This window comes from Musca autumnalis, unplaced genomic scaffold (assembly GCF_047663935.1).
Source record: "Musca autumnalis isolate F117 unplaced genomic scaffold, ASM4766393v1 scaffold_1, whole genome shotgun sequence".
Lineage (NCBI taxonomy): Eukaryota > Metazoa > Arthropoda > Insecta > Diptera > Muscidae > Musca > Musca autumnalis.
The window spans coordinates 223888581-223907438 of NW_027411644.1; the positions used below are offsets into that span (position 1 = coordinate 223888581).

Sequence of the window (18858 nt, forward strand, 5' to 3'; positions counted from 1 at the left end):
TCTCTGGAGGATTGACCGTTACGATTTGTTCGTAGGTTTTACCATTTTTGAGATATAGAAGTTCATGTCACATTTGTAGGTTTTTTTAGGTTTTCACGATTTGCTTCTATTTAAAGTTGTTTCAAGAGCACCGTGTTTTTCCTCGATCTTACCTCGGAATCCATTGCAATTAAATAGCAAAGAGGATGCTTTTTCAGGGATTGACGACGACTCGCTGGGGGCTGTGTTCACGCAGAATGCAGCAACATAGTCCCTGTAGCAGTCCCTCGTAGAACCGCGCGACCCCTGAGGTGCACGCACTACCGATATCTGTTGCATCTCACCGAACTTTGAAGGTGGATGTAATGGAAGTGACAAATTGAGCACATCCATATTGGTCATAACCTCTCATTCGTCCCCGCACGGACCAAAACAATTCGGAGCAGTATTCCGGAATATGCTGTTCCCAACACAGAAAAATGATACAAATGCTAACATACAGCCCCAGAAATAATTATACGGTACAACCATGATTATCTTTAAACTTATTGTTAAGGACTATTATCCAGATGTTATTTATTTACGATAGTAGTGGTTAGTGTGCTTGGTCATACCTATGACTGCCGATCTTGTGTGTCTCATATACATATCCGTAATATTATTCAAATTATTTTTTCTTTGGAATTTTAAAGTTATAATTTCACTACAAAGGACCTGAACAAAATTATTGACATAAAATGTATTTAGGATTAAGTACAATAAAGAAACATGCAATTTAGGAATAATTGGAATGGTTCCCATTGGGTTCTGTCCCTGGCTGAAGCCCTGGGAAACAATAAAATCGTGAAAACTGATTTATGGACAGAAATCATGCAATCTAAAAAAGCTATATTTGTTTACTTTTCTTACAACTTTAAATCAGATCTGTCCAATAGAACCAACTACTTTCAATATAAATGATGAAACTCATCCCCCACAAGGTCTTTGTAAACTGCCAGACTATTACAATTTGGGTTTGGATCATATTAGTGACCTACAAAAACTTATGTAATCAAACGGTGCACTCTTTTTACAACTTTTAATTGTAGAAAATAAACAAATTATAAAATAAAAATTAAAAATGGCAAGTTATAGTAATGTTAAATACTAAAATAACACTATGCAACACTGAAAATGCAAACAACTTCTAGTCTGCATTTTCTGAAAGTACATATTTAGACTACAAAAACCCTAGTAGGGTTTTGTCCTGTCAGATCCAGATCGGATTTTATGGCCTCATCTAAATCGGCCTAAATCTACACTTTTTTGCATTTATCAGGCCTTGCTGTCTTTAGCAATATTGTAGCCCTAAACTTGTAGAACTTATCTTTTGAAAAAAAAAACACATAAGAAAAACTCCAATTAGGGCATCAAAATTCTGGTCAGTATCGGCTAAACTATTGAGAGTTGAACCAAGTAACATTTTGCAAAAATCTTCCAAATAAAGTTCTCAACAATTCTTTAGAACATTCTGAAACTCTAAAATGCATACTTCATGTTGTTTCAGCGGTATTTTGCCTCATATCTTTTTTAGTGCCACCGTGGTGCAATGGTATGCACGCCCGCCTTGCACGCAGAAGGTCGGTGGTTCGATTCCCCGGCCAGGCAATATCAAACATTTTTCAACGGTGGCAAAATACACCTCAGTAATGTTGGCGACATTTCCTGAGTATTTCAGCCTTGAAAAACTTCTCCACAAGTGGTGTCTTAGGACACGCCGTTCGGACTCGGCAATAAACAGTAGGTCCCATATCATTGAGCTAAATATGAATCGGGGTGCACTCATTGATATGAGAGAAGTCTCCCTTGTCCCGTATGGGATGTTGTGGAACAATGTTTGTTTTTTTATCTTTTACAACACCTATTTCAAACACAGTTCACACCAACAGTTTATTCTCGCATTTCGGATTTCACTACATTATTGACATTTTTATTAAATCGTCGTTGAAAATGTATTGAAAACAACGGTATAGGGTCATTTTACAACAATGACATGTTCTGAAGAGTTGTGTATTACATTATAGGGAATATTTTTCCAAAAGAAAATATTCAGAAAAAATTAACGGTTTTGGAGATACGGTGCGAAATGTATAAAAATTGTGGAATTTTTGCATATGTTTTGAAATTTGAGGCAATAAATGTAGTTTTTCGAGTTCATTATTCCTCCAAATATTTTATTCTTGTCCTTATCTACAAATTTGCTTCAGAAGTCAGAAGAAGATTCGCATTGGTTTCAGAGATATAGCCCCGAATTTCTTTAAAAACTCAATATTTAACCATGTTTAGATGGGGCCATAAAATCCGAGCTGGATCTGACACAACAAAACCTAACTAGGGTTTCTTGTCGCTTGGATCTGTACTTTCAAAAAATCCTCAGTTCGAATTGTTTGCACAAGATCACCTTAAAAATTTTGCACAGTGTAATAGAAGAATTCCCTGAAAACATCAATGAGCAAAACATTACAGTTGCTTACTCAGTTGTTCGATATAGTACCCTATTGTACGTTCTCCAAACGGATATATATCATCTAAATTTCTCGTTTTATGTCACTTTAAATGATATTACACCGTTATATTGTGCATATGTATCTGTCTAACAGGTACATGTGTTTTATTATGCTTCGGCACAATAAAGGACAAGTTTGGTGTTAAATTTGGCCTTTAGAACAGTACGAAAACTTCCAATTTTTAGATTTTTTTAAATCGTCTGTTAGTTATCTATCATTTAAAGTTGAAAAATCTGCATATTGTTTGATTCTTGGTTAAACCTTGCAGTATAACAAAAGTTCGGCCTATATGCCAATATGAATTGTCATCTGGTTTCCAGGGTAATATTAAGAGACGGAGTGATATACAAGTCATTCTGATTGTACTTAAAGTTCATGCAACTGCGTTGCACATAATCCAAAATTAATTTTATATCTGTACTTAATCTTTTTGTATTAAAATAAGAACATAAATATTTTACATTGTACCATATAAATATTTCTCAAGAAAAGTCTTTAAAAAAATATTGTTATTAAAATAACGGTATATGTATAAATGCCACAAGGTGAACAATTATAGGTTATAATAAGCACCTTATACACTGAAAACATAAATTATAAAAATCCCGGTTATGTACATTTTTAAGAAAAATATGGGCATATTTATATTTGTACCATATAATTATTTCTAGGGCTGTATGAGGCGCTCAGCGCCAAAACGGCCTAACCCACAGGACCAAAAATAAATCAAACTGACTATAAAGATTTAACTGGCACCTTTTGAAATAAATTCTAAAAAATTCCATATGGCATTATTTTAGAAGGTAGTATAACCTAGTGTAATTCAATGCAATATGAATTTTTTTAGTAGTTATTTCAAAAGGTTCTAGTTAGATCCTGTCTGATTTTGTTTTTTTTTTTTAGGCATGTGGGTTAGGCCGTTTTGGCGCTGAGCGCCTCATATGTACACTGAGGTGGCAGCCGCTGGCCGGAACACGGATATATCAATATTCCGAACAAAACTTCTTCTTGGTTTTCTTTCATTCAACAATTTTACAAATATTTCATAAAAGTGAATTTATTGTCATTTCATGTCCCCAAGTGTATGCAATCCATAATCCATTCAATCCTCAAGTTACCATCGCAACAACAATTCTCATTTTACTTACAGCCTCTTTGTAGGGGATCCCTTTATTAAAGGATCTATGAATAGTTGGATGTAAACATATGCAACACAACTCTTAGGGTTTTATCATTTCTGGTGAAATATTTTGAAAATTACTTTTTGTGTAATTTCAGACTATCTATGTACATGTGTGTGTATGTGTGGGTAGTCCAACTCCTTCATGTTCAGTTATGCCTTTAAAATGGCACATACACCCACACACACTCATACAAAGGGATTACAACAATATAGCTTTCCACAAGGAATGTTGTAATTTTTGTTTTCAAATCGTGCCTTTTTTCTGTTCATTCCTCGTTTGTTTTTCATATTCTTTTTTTTTCGTTTTCCTTCCTTTGGTTCTCAAGACCCCTTCCTTACATTTATTTCACTTTCATATTTGTTGTATATTATTTTGTATGTGTGTTCGTGCTGTTGGTGGTACAATATGACAAGACCACATCTGTGGCTGGTTTGTTTGTCTTTGCAGAATAAACTCATTCGTAACAGAGTTGAATTTGTTCGGCAACAGCAGAAGAACGAGAAGAAGTTGGATTGCACCTAAAACAAACTATAAGTACTTTTGTAGTAGTGCTAACGAGTACCCGATGAAGACAAAAAATGTATAGAGCAATGGGGGAAAATATAGCAACGCAATAATGGTAAGTGTAAAATTCTTTAAGATACGAAATATTTGAAAATAGTGTCCACTTTAGGATGGATGTAAGACCAGTTCTGATGAATAATATTAAACGAAATGCCGTTTACTATCAAAACTCTTTTCCATATTCTCTTTCGATTTTGATAAAGGTATATGTAGCTTTAAGGGTTGACACATGATATCAATGTCACCAGTATAATTAACATGTACATACTAAGTTGTTTCGAGACTTTCTCTATATTTTAACTGAAGACTGCATATCAATGAAATTAATCTTACGAAGCTTTATGAACTTTTTATAGCCTCAGCCTTTAGTCTGATGAAGGAGGGTATAAATACCCTTTGATACTATGAAAATGTTCGTCATCAAAATAATGGTTTTAGTACGAATTACACATATTTGGACGAAAACCGTTTCAGATAATTTGGAGTCGATTTAGCCATATAAGTCCGTCTGTCTGGCTGGATTCGATAAATCTCGGACAAATCAACCAATTTGGACCTAGATTTGATGTTCGTAATATTTGTCCAAAGTTTGATCAAGTTCGAAGACTGATTATATCGGTCCGTCCACTCGTTGCGGTACCACCAACAGTTAACATTTTTTTATGAAATAATGGACACGATAACTCTCGAAGGGGGGAACTTGCATCGTAATATTTCTTTGAAACATTGATCTGTTACCATACAAAAATGTAAAATTTCTGCCACAAGTGCAGTTTAGGAACACTTCTCGAATCGTGGAGTAATTTTTGCATAGGCTGCTCATTATACCCTCAGCCTTTAGGCTAAAGAGGGTATTTACACTTTGATACGACCAAAAATGTGCCTCATCGAAATAATGGTTTTAGACCCCAAGTATGTTTGTACAATATCCGTTTCAGACAATTTTGAGTAGATGTAGCAATGTCCGTCCGTCTGTCTGTCTGTCTGGCTGGTGCGCACGATAACTCTCGAACGGATCAATCGATTCGGTTCAAATTTTGGGTTTCGAAATATTTTGTCCAGATTTGATTTAAGTTCGAAGATGGGCCATAAGTCCACTCCTTCAGGTACCTCCCCCACAAATGTTCAAAAATTGTCGCAAAACTTGTGCGCACGATAACTCTTGAAGAGAATAACCGATTCGGTCCATACTTTGCACATCGTGCAATTTCTACCAAACTTAGATGAGGTTCCAATATGGACTCAATCGGTCCACTCCTTCGGGTACCTCCCACACAAAATTTCGGAAAAGTTCAGTTTAGGACCTGGTCTCGAATCACTTTGATTTTTGTTTACGCAAGTTGTATTCGCTGTCCTCTATACGACGTTGTAAGTTTCATTAGGGGCAAGTCCATACTTCCTGAGAAAATAGCCTGAAAGTTACAAAAAACCCTATGACACCGTGTGTAGTGGTTGGAGCGCAAGATAACTCTCGAACGGATCTGCCGATTCCGGCCAAAATTTGGCCTTCGTAATATTGTTTCCAAACTTAGTTTAAGTTTGTAGATAAGCCATATCCGTCCACTCCTTCAGGTACCCCCCCACAAAAGTTCGAAAATGTTCGGAAAATTTGTGCGTACGATAAGTCTTGATGGGAGTAACCGATTTGGTCCATACTTTGCACATTATGAAATTTCTACCAGACTTAGATGAGGTTCCAATATGGACTATATTTGTCCATTCCATCCGGTACCTCCCACACAAAATTTTGTATAAGTTCACTTTAAGACCTGCTATTGAATCACTTTGATTTTTGTTGAAGCAACTTACATTCGCTGCCTCAGTTACGATGGTAAAAGTTGTTTCAGGGACAAGTCCATACCTCTTGAGAAAACAGCCCGAAGGGTGTAAAAACCCCCTATGGCACCCCCATTGGTCTATGTCGGTCCATTCCTTGAAATACCTTTTCCGCAAATTTTTTGAACTTTTATCCTAATCAAAAAAGCCCCTAAATACATAAGTTTTTTGTGAAAAAAGTGTTTCAATTTGCACAGGCTGAGGGTATATCTCTGTCGGCAAAACCGACTGATACTTTTTTACTTGTTTTACTATAGTACTTTTACTATGGTACGTACGCAGCTCTTGAACCAACTTTAAAGAAAGGAGCTTACACCTTGGAAGTTTTTGCGGATTCTGAAACTACAATGTTCACAGATGAGAAAAATAAAAAAATAAAAAAAAAAACAAGTAAGAACGGCGTACAATTCGGCCGGGGCGAACTTGTTATACCCTCTACACGAGTAGTATTGCAGTAAAATGGAACAATTAGTTTTCTTTCGTTTATGAATAAGACTGAATACCAAATTTCAGCAATTTCGGTAAAACAATGTTGCTAACCTTCAAAATACCGAAATTCGGGAGGTTCCGGTTTATGGTGGCTATATCACAACGTCGATTTATAGCGATAAATTTCTGGCGGAAAGAAGACTAAATACCAAATTTCTGATATTTCGGTAAGATAGGCACATTATCTTCAAAATACCCTCAAGAAGGAAGACGTGGACCGCTACTAATAATTCTCTTCTGGAATATTTTATAACCCCATGGAAGACTAAATAAAAAAATTTCAGTAATTTCGGTGGGATATTGACGTCACAACCTTCAGAATTACGAAATTCGGGAGGTACCGTTCTATGGGGGCTATATCAAAACATGTACTTATACTGACAAAATTCATATGGATAGTTTTATATCCCAAATGAAGACCAAATACCAAATTTCATCCATTTCGGTGGAATACTAAGGCCAAAACATTCAAAATACCGGAAATCGGGATGTGCCGCTCTATGGGGACTATATGAATGCGTGGACCTATACCAACAAATTTAGAGGGTCGAATACCTCCAACGAAGACTAAGTACAAAATTTCAGCCATTTCAATGGATTATTGTGGCCATAACCTTCAGAATACCAAAAATCGGATGGTACCGTTCTGTGGGAGCTATATCAAATGTGGACCGATATAGACCATTTGCTATACCAACCATCCTTAGAGTAGTAGAAACTTCTATACCAAATACAAAGCTCTATCTTTAAATTTGACAGCTGTATCTTGATTTCCACAGACGGATGCACAGTGGTCGAAGTCAGTGATCTAGCGGCACGAAATTAATAACTTGGAAACGAATGGAGATATTTATCTGAAATTTTGCACAAACTCAGTCTGAGTCAGTGGGTAATAATGGACTAAATATGAACAAAATCGGCTAATGGTATAGCCGCCATATTACGGTACCTCCTGATATTCGGTACTTTGAGGATTTATTCGAAATCTAGGGAGTCCAAATTAATTAGTAAAAAAATTGGACTGGACCTTAAAGAACCTTTGTAGTTACGCTCCATTAAACAAAAGTATATTGCAATAAAACATAAAAATTCTAATTTTTGAAAATTTATTGCTATATACATAACTATGTAACTTCAGGCCCCAATTTTTTTTAATTCAACTTACACCCTCCCCTATCAATAAAAAAGAAACTTTGTTTTGTTTTATTGCCAATTTATTTAACAACTAAACAAATATGAGATCAGGTTGTTAGTAACAATTTTGTTAAAATCTGATGCATCAAAATTTCTTGCACTTGACAGTGAATAACTGAGTGAATATTTACAACAGCAAAAAAGTAAAAACAAAATTTTAGTCAGCAGAGTGTCTGTAATCGATACAATGGAAAACATTTCGCAATTTTATACATTGATTTTATGACATTCGCGCCGCTAAATCAATGGTTTCGACCAGTGTGGGACGGACAGACGGACATGGTTATATTGAATTAGAATTTTACTCTGATCAAGAATATATATACTTTGTAGGGTCTCCGATGAATATTTCGATGTGTTACAAACGCAATGACAAATATGGTGGAGGATATAAAAAATCGCCCGAGCCCTTTTTAAATACATCGCGACCAAAGTTCACATTTTAGGGTTTTTTTGGGTTTTCACGATTTTGCTTGGAAACCAAAATTACAATCAAAATGGGATTAAAGAAAATATTATAACTGTGAAAATTCTCTACAAAACTGACCTTTATGATATTTTCGTAGGTTTTACCATTTTTGAGATATAAAAGTTCAAATTGGGACAATGCACTGACAGTATCGCCTCCTTATAAAACAATGTACGGTGTGCCTTAACTAACTTTAAATAAAAGACGCTTACACCAGGGAAGTTTTTGCGGATTTTGAAACTGCTATGTTTATAGATGAGAAAAATCCAAAAAACAGGAAATAATCACTGGAGGGGTTTTTTTTAATAAATCGCGACCAAAGTTCACATTTTTACGATATATAGGTTTAAGTTGGGAAATTGCAGTCATGACATTGTTTTACAAGGGTACGATACGAAAAAAACTATCTGGCCTAGGCAACACGCAGTATCGTCATTTGACAGTTTTAGTCTAAGCGTTTTCAGGACATACAACCATGTTGGGTTGTTTACAGTGACTTGAAAAAATCACTTTGCAAAAAAATGGAATTTACTTGTGAACAACTTTCGACGTGGATAATCACGGGAAGAGTGCATCGAAATTAAATCTGTATATGTCGATAAAAGACCATCTTATAGGACTATGAAAAACTGGTTTATTGAATTCAATCACGGCCGAAAATCGCCAAAAAAACAAAGGTCTTGAGGGTCGCTCAAAATCGGACGTTGTGCCAGATAAAAATAAGCCGTGCCTGAACGGATAATGCAAGATCGCCATGTTAAATACCGTGAGATAGAGGCACCTTTGGACCTTTCTTCCACCTACTAACATTTGATATTGCGTGAACACCTGGCCGAAAAAATGGATTTTTCTCGTTAGATCTAGACAAATTTTACAATCGCTCAAAAAAGGATCTTGTGGATTGGAGCAAAGAAATTGTGAAAAAAACAATCGAGCTGCTTTAAACGACATTTATGAGATCGTCACAGATGACAAATTTTGGATCTATGCTTAGCAGCCCGAAACAAAACAGGAATCGACCGTTTGGGTCTTCGAAAACGAGCCAAATCCAACGAAAATTCTTCGTGAAAGAATAGATTCGATACAAATGGTCGCCTGTTTCTTCGGCAAAACTGACCGCTTTGAGAAATGTAGGACGGTTAGTTCTGAGTGTTACACTCCAATTTGTTTGCCTGAAGTCTTCTGAAATATTCGAAAAACGAACAAGAGTAGACGAATCGTTCTGTATCGTGACAGTATGAGCTCTCACACATTGATTCAAACCAGCGGCTGTTTCACCGAACAAAACGTGGAATTGATGGGCCATGCGCCGTACAGCCCTGAAAGGGGATCCAATGACTTCATTTGATTCCAGCACATCAACAAAACAAAGGCGTGGTCAATGATTTTCGTCGCTAGAAGATACTGTAAATGCGTTCAAAAACCATGTTTTGGAGGCGTCTCAATCAAGCCATTGCAAACAACGGAACACATGGTCGTATTTCAAACTGAGTATGCTTAGGCTAAAAATTGTCAAACTTTCAAAAAAAAAAAAAAAAGAGTCAAATGACGCCAGGCGACACTGCGTGATGCCTAGGCCATATAGTTTTCTAGTTACCCTCGTACACGAATATGAAACCAAACTTAATCCTTCAATTATCTTTTTATATTTCTTGTTTTTTGGTCCGTTGACAACCAGGTGCTTTTATGAATGTCGACATGCTGCTAACTATATTGTTCTTTGCTGCTGCGAAGTCTATCAGCCTCATACCATTGTCATAGATATGACAACGGTCATATGTAGAATATATCTTTGGTCTGTTCGTCCTTGCCTTTGGTTGGAGCGTTAGCACAGATAAAGCTAATGTTGAAGAATTTTGGCCGTATTGTAGCAAATCTTTCATTCACTGGAGTAAAGCTTGAGACCAACTGTTTTAACTTCCGACCAACTACAAATCCGCAGCCAAGCTCATGCTTTGTGTCATGGCAGCTATAATACAGTACGTCACCTTTAGGTGTTGTTGTGACGAATTTCTCAATCCACCATATTTCCTGTATGACAATAATGTCGGCCTTGTTCTTTTCAAGTACATCTGTCAATGCGTAAACTGCACCTTCTCTGTAACGAGTGCGAACATTCCGGGTGCAAAACGCTTGCGGCGGTCGTTTGGTATTGCAAATGGGCTATATCGGTAAATTTGGTATTTCGTCTTCATTTGTGGTATAAAATTTTCCATATTCCAAATATTGACGCACCAACCAATGTTTTCCCTACCTTATAAACATTGCTATATTATCATTCCACAGCTGTATTTGTTAGTTATGAAATGCATATGAATAAGAAAATACCAATCTGTGAAAACTTTAAAGTAACATGAACGATCGAAACACTTCTTCCGCACTCACCACCCCCCTTGCTATATCATCAGCACCTTACCGTTTGTTGGGTTTTTGGTTCACAATTCAAACATAAGAACGTAAAGTCTATGCATTAATTTTTGTAATCAAAAACAAATTAGTTTTTGAATCCGTTTCAGTCTGAAAATTACGAAAAAGTCCTCTTTCAACAGAAAAACCAAGAAAAAAATTACAAATAAAAAATATATTTGAGAAGTTCGTAAAGTACGAGTGTGTAGAAATGACAAAACCACAAGCTGATTTTACAGAATCCAGCTATGAATAGAAAAATAAGAAGGGACACATATGAATGCATTCATTTCACATACACAAACATTAAAAGAAATTATAGCCAAATGAGAAGGATGTTGCTGGTTTACGTTTGCATAGCATATAAAATCCATTCGGTAAATGTAATTTAAATGCTTATGAAAATTCATGTGAAAATAATTGTGGTTCTGGTAATTCGTTTGCTGTTTTTTTCTTTTTTCGGTTCTCAAGATGGTCATTCTTTGCCAGCGGCCATGAGAAAACTACAAATTAATTGAGACGACAAATTGAATCTGTTATTAAAGTGTTCTTAAAATTGCATTTTTATGTAAGCTTTTATGTTTGCATGTTTTTGAAAAAAGCCTCCATTCAAAAACATATGCACGTACATTACTATTTATTAGAATTTTTAAAAGGAATTGGATAATTGGAAGAAATATATACATATACATATATTACATTTAAAATATCTGCATGTGACAATTTGTATTTTTATCAAAATATATATTCAATAAACAGCTATTGTTGTAATGTATAAGGAATATATAACCATGTCAGTCTGTCCGTTTGTTACAGCATTTATACTAACGAGGGTATATGGTAAATTTCAAATTTCCTTTTCAATACCATTGAAAAAAAAAATAATTTTTTTTTGCGAGCAAATCCGCGAGTTTTGGTACTTATGTTAAGAAAAAAATTGTGGTTTCAAATATGTTCGCGTTCACAAAATTGGATGCTGCACCCAAAAGTTATAGGGGGTTTTGTTTCCTTATAAAGAAAAAAATATTTAAAAATTCCCTTTGGGTTGTAATAAAAAATGTATACATAAATCGTTAACAGAATTTCATATCTATCCGTAGATGCTAAAATATTTGCAAAATTTATTTTTATTTTCGCGGAAAATAAAAAAATAATGAAGAAATCTTGGGGTAAATTTTATTTATTCTAATTCAGAGTCCATAAAAATCTCTAAAAAAATAAATTAAAAATACGTACAGAATCTAGACAACGCATAGACAAATGTGAGACCAAAATTATAAAGATTGGGTTCATTGCATGCATATTACAGCAACAACAAAAGACGAAAACTTATTGTTGAAATTTATTTCAAAAATATATATTTTGGTTTAATGCGAAAAATTGGAGAAATATTTTTGGGAGTTATTCTACTATTTCGCTAATTTTCCATACAAAACCTGAAGTATTTTGCTAAAACTATTACAAGGAAAATAATTTGTCATCGTGAAAGTATATTTGCTTTTTGCGATAAGCAATAGAAATAAGTAGTAGAGCGTAATAATGAAATTACAGCCAAAGAAAAAACACAAAAACTAAAAAGCGTGTAATTCGCGAATCCGTTTAAATCAGTTGAGGTGCATGTGCTTTTCGGATTGAGGTGCATGTGCTTTTCGGATCAATATGCATGGATTTTCCCATGTTTTATTCAGCGGCCAAAGTGTGCCATCAGCTGCATCTTACTATTCAAAAAACATTCAAGTGGGCAAAAATTACGCGATGTGCATATGATTATAAGGTGCATCCGATTTCAATGGCCGCCTATTAAAAATACGTCAATATAAATCATTTTAGACAGATTCGTCAAGAACTGCGGATGTCCCACCACATTCTATTTTGGGATAAATAGGGATATTACTCCCGAATCTTTGTAATTTGTGACACACCTTTTTGGCAAATATAATAATCGCGTATAAAGGATTACATTTATGTAAAAATAATCAAAGAAAATCGCGGTTCAATTCGCGGAATTGTCAAAATATATTTTTGCAGATTTTCCTACTTTCAAGTTATCTATATCCGGCGTTTTACTCGATGGATTCGAACGCGGAAGGGCTTATTAGATCCGGCACGTAAAAAAACTAAAATCACGCGGGTTTCAGGGGTACCTGTACTACAGTTGTAAATTTTAAAGCCAAAAAAGCCAAATAATTCTTGAACGGATCTGCAGACTTGGTTCACAATTTGGCCTTCGTAATATTTTGTCCAATCTTTGTCCACTCATTCGGGTACCTCCCACACAAAATTTCGGATAAATTCACTTTAAGACCTGATCTCGAATCACTTTGATTTCTGTAGAAGCGACTTGCTTTCGGTGCCTCAATTACGACGGTAAATGCCTTTTCAGGGGCAAGTCCATACTTCTTGAGCAAACAGCGCGAAGGGTGTAAAAACCCCCTATGGCACCATATGTAGTGGCTGGAGATCGACTTCCATAATATACAATGTCGATCCATTCCTTTAAGTATCTCCTCCGCAAAACTTTTGATCAACATTTTTGTCGGTTCATATATCCATAATTTTTAAGCCCCCTAAATACATACGGTTTTTGGGAATTTTTTTTCAGTATACACAGGCTGAGGGTATATCTCTGTCAGCAAAGCTGACTGATACTTTTTTACTTGTTACTTGTTAAGATTGGTACTGCAAATGGGCTATATCGTTACACGTTTCAATATTTGAAGGTTATAGCTTCATTATCACACCAAAATGGCTGACATTTTGGTACTTAGTCTTCGTTGAGGGTATTAAACTTTCCCCTAGAATTCGACGCCTTCATATACCAGATTTCCGGTATTTTGAGGGTTGTGGCCTCAATATTCCACCGAAATGGCTGAAATATTGTACTTAGTCTTCGTGGGCGGTACAAAACTTTCCACCTGAAATTTCTAGGTACATGTCCACGCTTTCATATAGCCCCCATAGAACGCTACCTATCGATTTTCGGTATTCTGAAGGTTGTAGAATGCAGCAAAAGATTGCGTTAAATGAAATTTGTCATGGTTTTTACAAGGTCATCCTTTTGAAGTTTTGTATTTTGAAATCCTACTTTCTCAAGAAACATTCTGAAAATTCAAATCATTATGTTTGATCGTGGATCTTGTTGCAATTTTAACCCATGTGGTTTTAACAGTATAATATTATTGTACCGTGAAGTATCGTAAATCCCTCTAGTGTTACCGAAATGAAAACCTAATTATACCCTCAGCATTTATGGTAACGAGAGTATATACACTTTATACGACCAAAAATGTGCCTCATCGAAATAACGGTTTTAGATCCCAAGTATGCCGATTTAGCCATGTCCGTCTGTATGACTGGTGCTCACGGTCAACTCCTTTGGGTACCTCTCCCACAAAAGTTCAAAATTTTTCTGTAAAACTGTGTGAACGATCACTCTCGAAGGGAGCAATTGATATGGTCCAAACTTTGCACATCGTATTATTCTTTCAAGATATATACCGGGTTCGAATATGGATTATATCGGTCCACTCTTTCGGGTACCTTCCACACAAAATTTGTGAATATAAATATAACATTTAAGAGCTCCTCTCGAATCATTCTGAATTTTTTTTTTCAGTAGGTTGTCCTTGCGGCTCCCTTAATGACATTACAATTTTTGTCTTGCGCAAGTCCATACTTCCTGAGATATTCGCCTAAAAGCTGAAAGAAACCCTGACGACACCAACCAAAATGGCAAATCCAAATTCTCGCAGGGAGTTTCTGATTGGTGCAGACTTTGTACGTCGCACAGTGGTTCAGAATCGTTTTTTCCTGGTCAAAATTCTGTAACTTTTGAACGGATAGAGATATTTTCACAATTCTTCTTTTGTTTGGCAGATAACACAATCAGCTTTCCGGTGTATTATAAGCGGTCAAATTCGGTCTGGTAGTTGCAGAGGAATTTAATGTCAAAGTTAAACTTTTAAATTTTTTTTACTATTTTTCATTAAAATATCAGTGCTTTTGTGTTTTTATATCTTCTTATATATTAAAGATGGTCAAACGCCAATAAATAAACTATAAAAATGCCGAAAAAATTAAAAAAAAAATTTCGAAAAAAAAAATTAAAAATTTTTTTTCACAAATTTTGCACATAAAAAAATACAAAATATTTAAATTTTTTCAAAAATTAAAATAAAATGCTCTCTGGGTGTTCATAAAACTTATATAACTCATATGAAAACTCATATACTCCAAAAAAATTTAATTTGTGTAAAAAACCTGTAATTCATATGGGAATTGGTATGGAAAAACACACATTTTTATCCATGTAATTTCAGTAAATTTAAAAAAGTGTTAAACGGACGGAACGGGACGGGAACAAAAGTATATATGGGCTGAAAGAGGAGACTCTCGGGCATATTTCTGTGGAAACAGAACATTGTTCCATGTTGTTCCACAAAATTTCTAGTCCACTAAATTTGGAATTTCATAAAATTTAGTACCTGAGGAAAAATAAAATAGCTCATGTTATGTAAACGCCACGGTAATTTGTTTAATTTATTTTTAAAGGCCACAATCTTACCTACCTAACAAAAAAAACAGCGAACGCAATATATGTTATAGTTTCCGAGAAATAGCTATTTCTTTCTCCAGAAGTTTTCAAAAATTACTTATTTCTCAAACATGGGAAAAATGTTCGTCTCTAGGTGCACCCCACGCCCGCACCTTCCAATATTTTGACCTAATTTTTTGGTTTCCTTAGTTTCAATATGTTTAGTATCGAATCCCATGTAGAAATTAAATATCTGTCACAAAACAAAATTTTGATTTTTGGCCAGGAAAATCGTTTCTTGAACCATTGTGCGACGTAAGAAACGAGGCTGTAGATTCTATAGGTCACGATATATTTGCTCTCATATGGACATGTGATTGATTTGACAAAGCTGACCCTTGTATTTCGTGATACTTGGATGCTTCTGCATCTAATTTCGATTCGGAACTCGACATCATCATATAAATTGCATGGATTGTGTGTCAAAGTTTGCTTAACAAACGACGTAAGAAACGAGACTGTAGATTCTATAGGTCACGATATATTTGCTCTCATATGGACATGTGATTGATTTGACAAAGCTGACCCTTGTATTTCTTGAGACTTGGATGCTTCTGCATCTAATTTCGATACGGAACTCGACATCATCATAAAAATTGCATGGATTGTGTGTCAAAGTTTGCTTAACAAACGACGTAAGAAACGAGACTGTAGATTCTATAGGTGACGATATATTTGCTCTCATATGGACATGTGATTGATTTGACAAAGCTGACCCTTGTATTTCATGAGATTTGGATGCTTCTGCATCTAGTTTCGATACGGAACTCGACATCATCATATAAATTGCATGGATTGTGTGTCAAAGTTTGCTTAACAAACGCCGTAAGAAACGAGACTGTAGATTCTATAGGTCACGATATATTTGCTCTCATATGGACATGTGATTGATTTGACAAAGCTGACCCTTGTATTTCGTGCTACTTAGATGCTTCTGCATCTAATTTCGATTCGGAACTCGACATCATCATATAAATTGCATGGATTGTGTCAAAGTTTGCTTAACAAACGACGTAAGAAACGAGACTGTAGATTCTATAGGTCACGATATATTTGCTCTCATATGGACATGTGATTGATTTGACAAAGCTGACCCTTGTATTTCGTGATACTTGGATGCTTCTGCATCTAATTTCGATTCGGAACTCGACATCATCATATAAATTGCATGGATTGTGTGTCAAAGTTTGCTTAACAAACGACGTAAGAAACGAGGCTGTAAATTCTATAGGTCACGATATATTTGCTATCATATGGACATGTGATTGATTTGAGAAAGCTGACCCTTGTATTTCGTGATACTTGGATGCTTCTGCATCTAATTTCGATACGGAACTCGACATCATTATATAAATTACATGGATTGAGTGTCAAAGTTTGCTTAACAAACGACGAAAGAAACGAGACTGTAGATTCTATAGGTCACGATATATTTGCTCTCATATGGACATGTGATTGATTTGACAAAGCTGACCTTTGTATTTCGTGAGACTTGGATGCTTCTGCATCTAATTTCGATTCGGAACTCGACATCATCATATAAATTACATGGATTGTGTGTCAAAGTTTGCTTAACAAACGACGTAAGAAACGAGACTGTAGATTCTTTAGGTCACGATATATTTGCTCTCATATGGACATGTGTTTGATTTGACAAAGCTGACCCTTGTATTTCGTGAGAATTGGATGCTTCTGCATCTAATTTCGATACGGAACTCGACATCATTATATAAATTACATGGATTGAGTGTCAAAGTTTGCTTAACAAACGACGTAAGAAACGAGACTGTAGATTCTATAGGTCACGATATATTTGCTCTCATATGGACATGTGATTGATTTGACAAAGCTGACCCTTGTATTTCGTGAGACTTGGATGCTTCTGCATCTAATTTCGATACGGAACTCGACATCATTATATAAATTGCATGGATTGTGTGTCAAAGTTTGCTTAACAAACGACGTAAGAAACGAGACTGTAGATTCTATAGGTCACGATATATTTGCTCTCATATGGACATGTGATTGATTTGACAAAGCTGACCCTTGTATTTCTTGAGACTTGGATGCTTCTGCATCTAATTTCGATTCGGAACTCGACATCATCATATAAATTGCATGGATTGTGTGTCAAAGTTTGCTTAACAAGCGACGCACAGTGGTTCAGAATCGTTTTTTCCTGGTCAAAATTCTGTAACTTTTGAACGGATAGAGATATTTTCACAATTCTTCTTTTGTTTGGCAGATAACACAATCAGCTTTCCGGTGTATTATAAGCGGTCAAATTCGGTCTGGTAGTTGCAGAGGAATTCAATGTCAAAGTTAAACTTTTAAAATTTTTTTTACTATTTTTCATTAAAATATCAGTGGTTTTGTGTTTTTATATCTTCTTATATATTAACGCCAATAAATAAACTATAAAAATGCCGAAAAAATTAAAAAAAAATTTCGAAAAAAAAAATTAAAAATTTTTTTTCACAAATTTTGCACATAAAAAAATACAAAAAATTTAAATTTTTTCAAAAATTAAAATAAAATGCTCTCTGGGTGTTCATAAAACTTATATAACTTATATGAAAACTCATATACTCCAAAAAAATTTAATTTGTGTAAAAAACCTGTAATTCATATGGGAATTGGTATGGAAAAACACACATTTTTATCCATGTAATTTCAGTAAATTTAAAAAAGTGTTAAACGGACGGAACGGGACGGGAACAAAAGTATATATGGGCTGAAAGAGGAGACTCTCGGGCATATTTCTGTGGAAACAGAACATTGTTCCATGTTGTTCCACAAAATTTCTAGTCCACTAAATTTGGAATTTCATAAAATTTAGTACCTGAGGAAAAATAAAATAGCTCATGTTATGTAAACGCCACGGTAATTTGTTTAATTTATTTTTTAAGGCCACAATCTTACCTACCTAACAAAAAAACAGCGAACGCAATATATGTTATAGTTTCCGAGAAATAGCTATTTCTTTCTCCAGAAGTTTTCAAAAATTACTTATTTCTCAAACATGGGAAAAATGTTCGTCTCTAGGTGCACCCCACGCCCGCACCTTCCAATATTTTGACCTAATTTTTTGGTTTCCTTAGTTTCAATATGTTTAGTATCGAATCCCATGTAGAAATTAAATATCTGTCACAAAACAAAATTTTGATTTTTGGCCAGGAAAATCGTTTCTTGAACCATTGTGCGTCGTATTATTTCATCCGGTCATGCATCAGGTTGGAATATAGATTATATCGGTCCATTCCTTCGGCTTCCTTCCTAGGAAAGAGTGAAGATTAAGATCTCCTTTCGCACAGTTTTGATTCTTTTTTCAGTAACTTGTTCTAGCGGCCTCATTTACAACAGTACAATGTTTTTCTTGGAGTAAGTCAATACTTCCTGATATAATGGGCCAAAATCTCCAAAACCCTGCCGGCATATACTAAAATGGTTATTGTGCAATATAACCCTAAAACTTTTTCATGTTCTTTATGAAGAAGTTTGGCTATTAAAAATGTTTGGTCAGTGATTTGGTATAGCCCCACATTACGGGACCTACAGATTTTAAAGCAAACTCGTGATACAAAATCAATATATCAC

At 35.1% G+C, this 18858-nt stretch overlaps 1 protein-coding gene across 1 annotated transcript in view; it reads left to right on the forward strand.

Annotated features, from left to right (window-relative positions):
• The window catches only part of Obp83cd (Odorant-binding protein 83cd), a 540642-nt gene that overhangs the window by 14627 nt on the left and 507157 nt on the right, over positions 1-18858 (forward strand). Inside the window, exon 2 of the mRNA XM_073960309.1 lies at positions 4157-4328. The gene's annotated coding sequence lies outside the window, so the exon portion shown is untranslated. The remainder of the gene's footprint in view (positions 1-4156; positions 4329-18858) is intronic.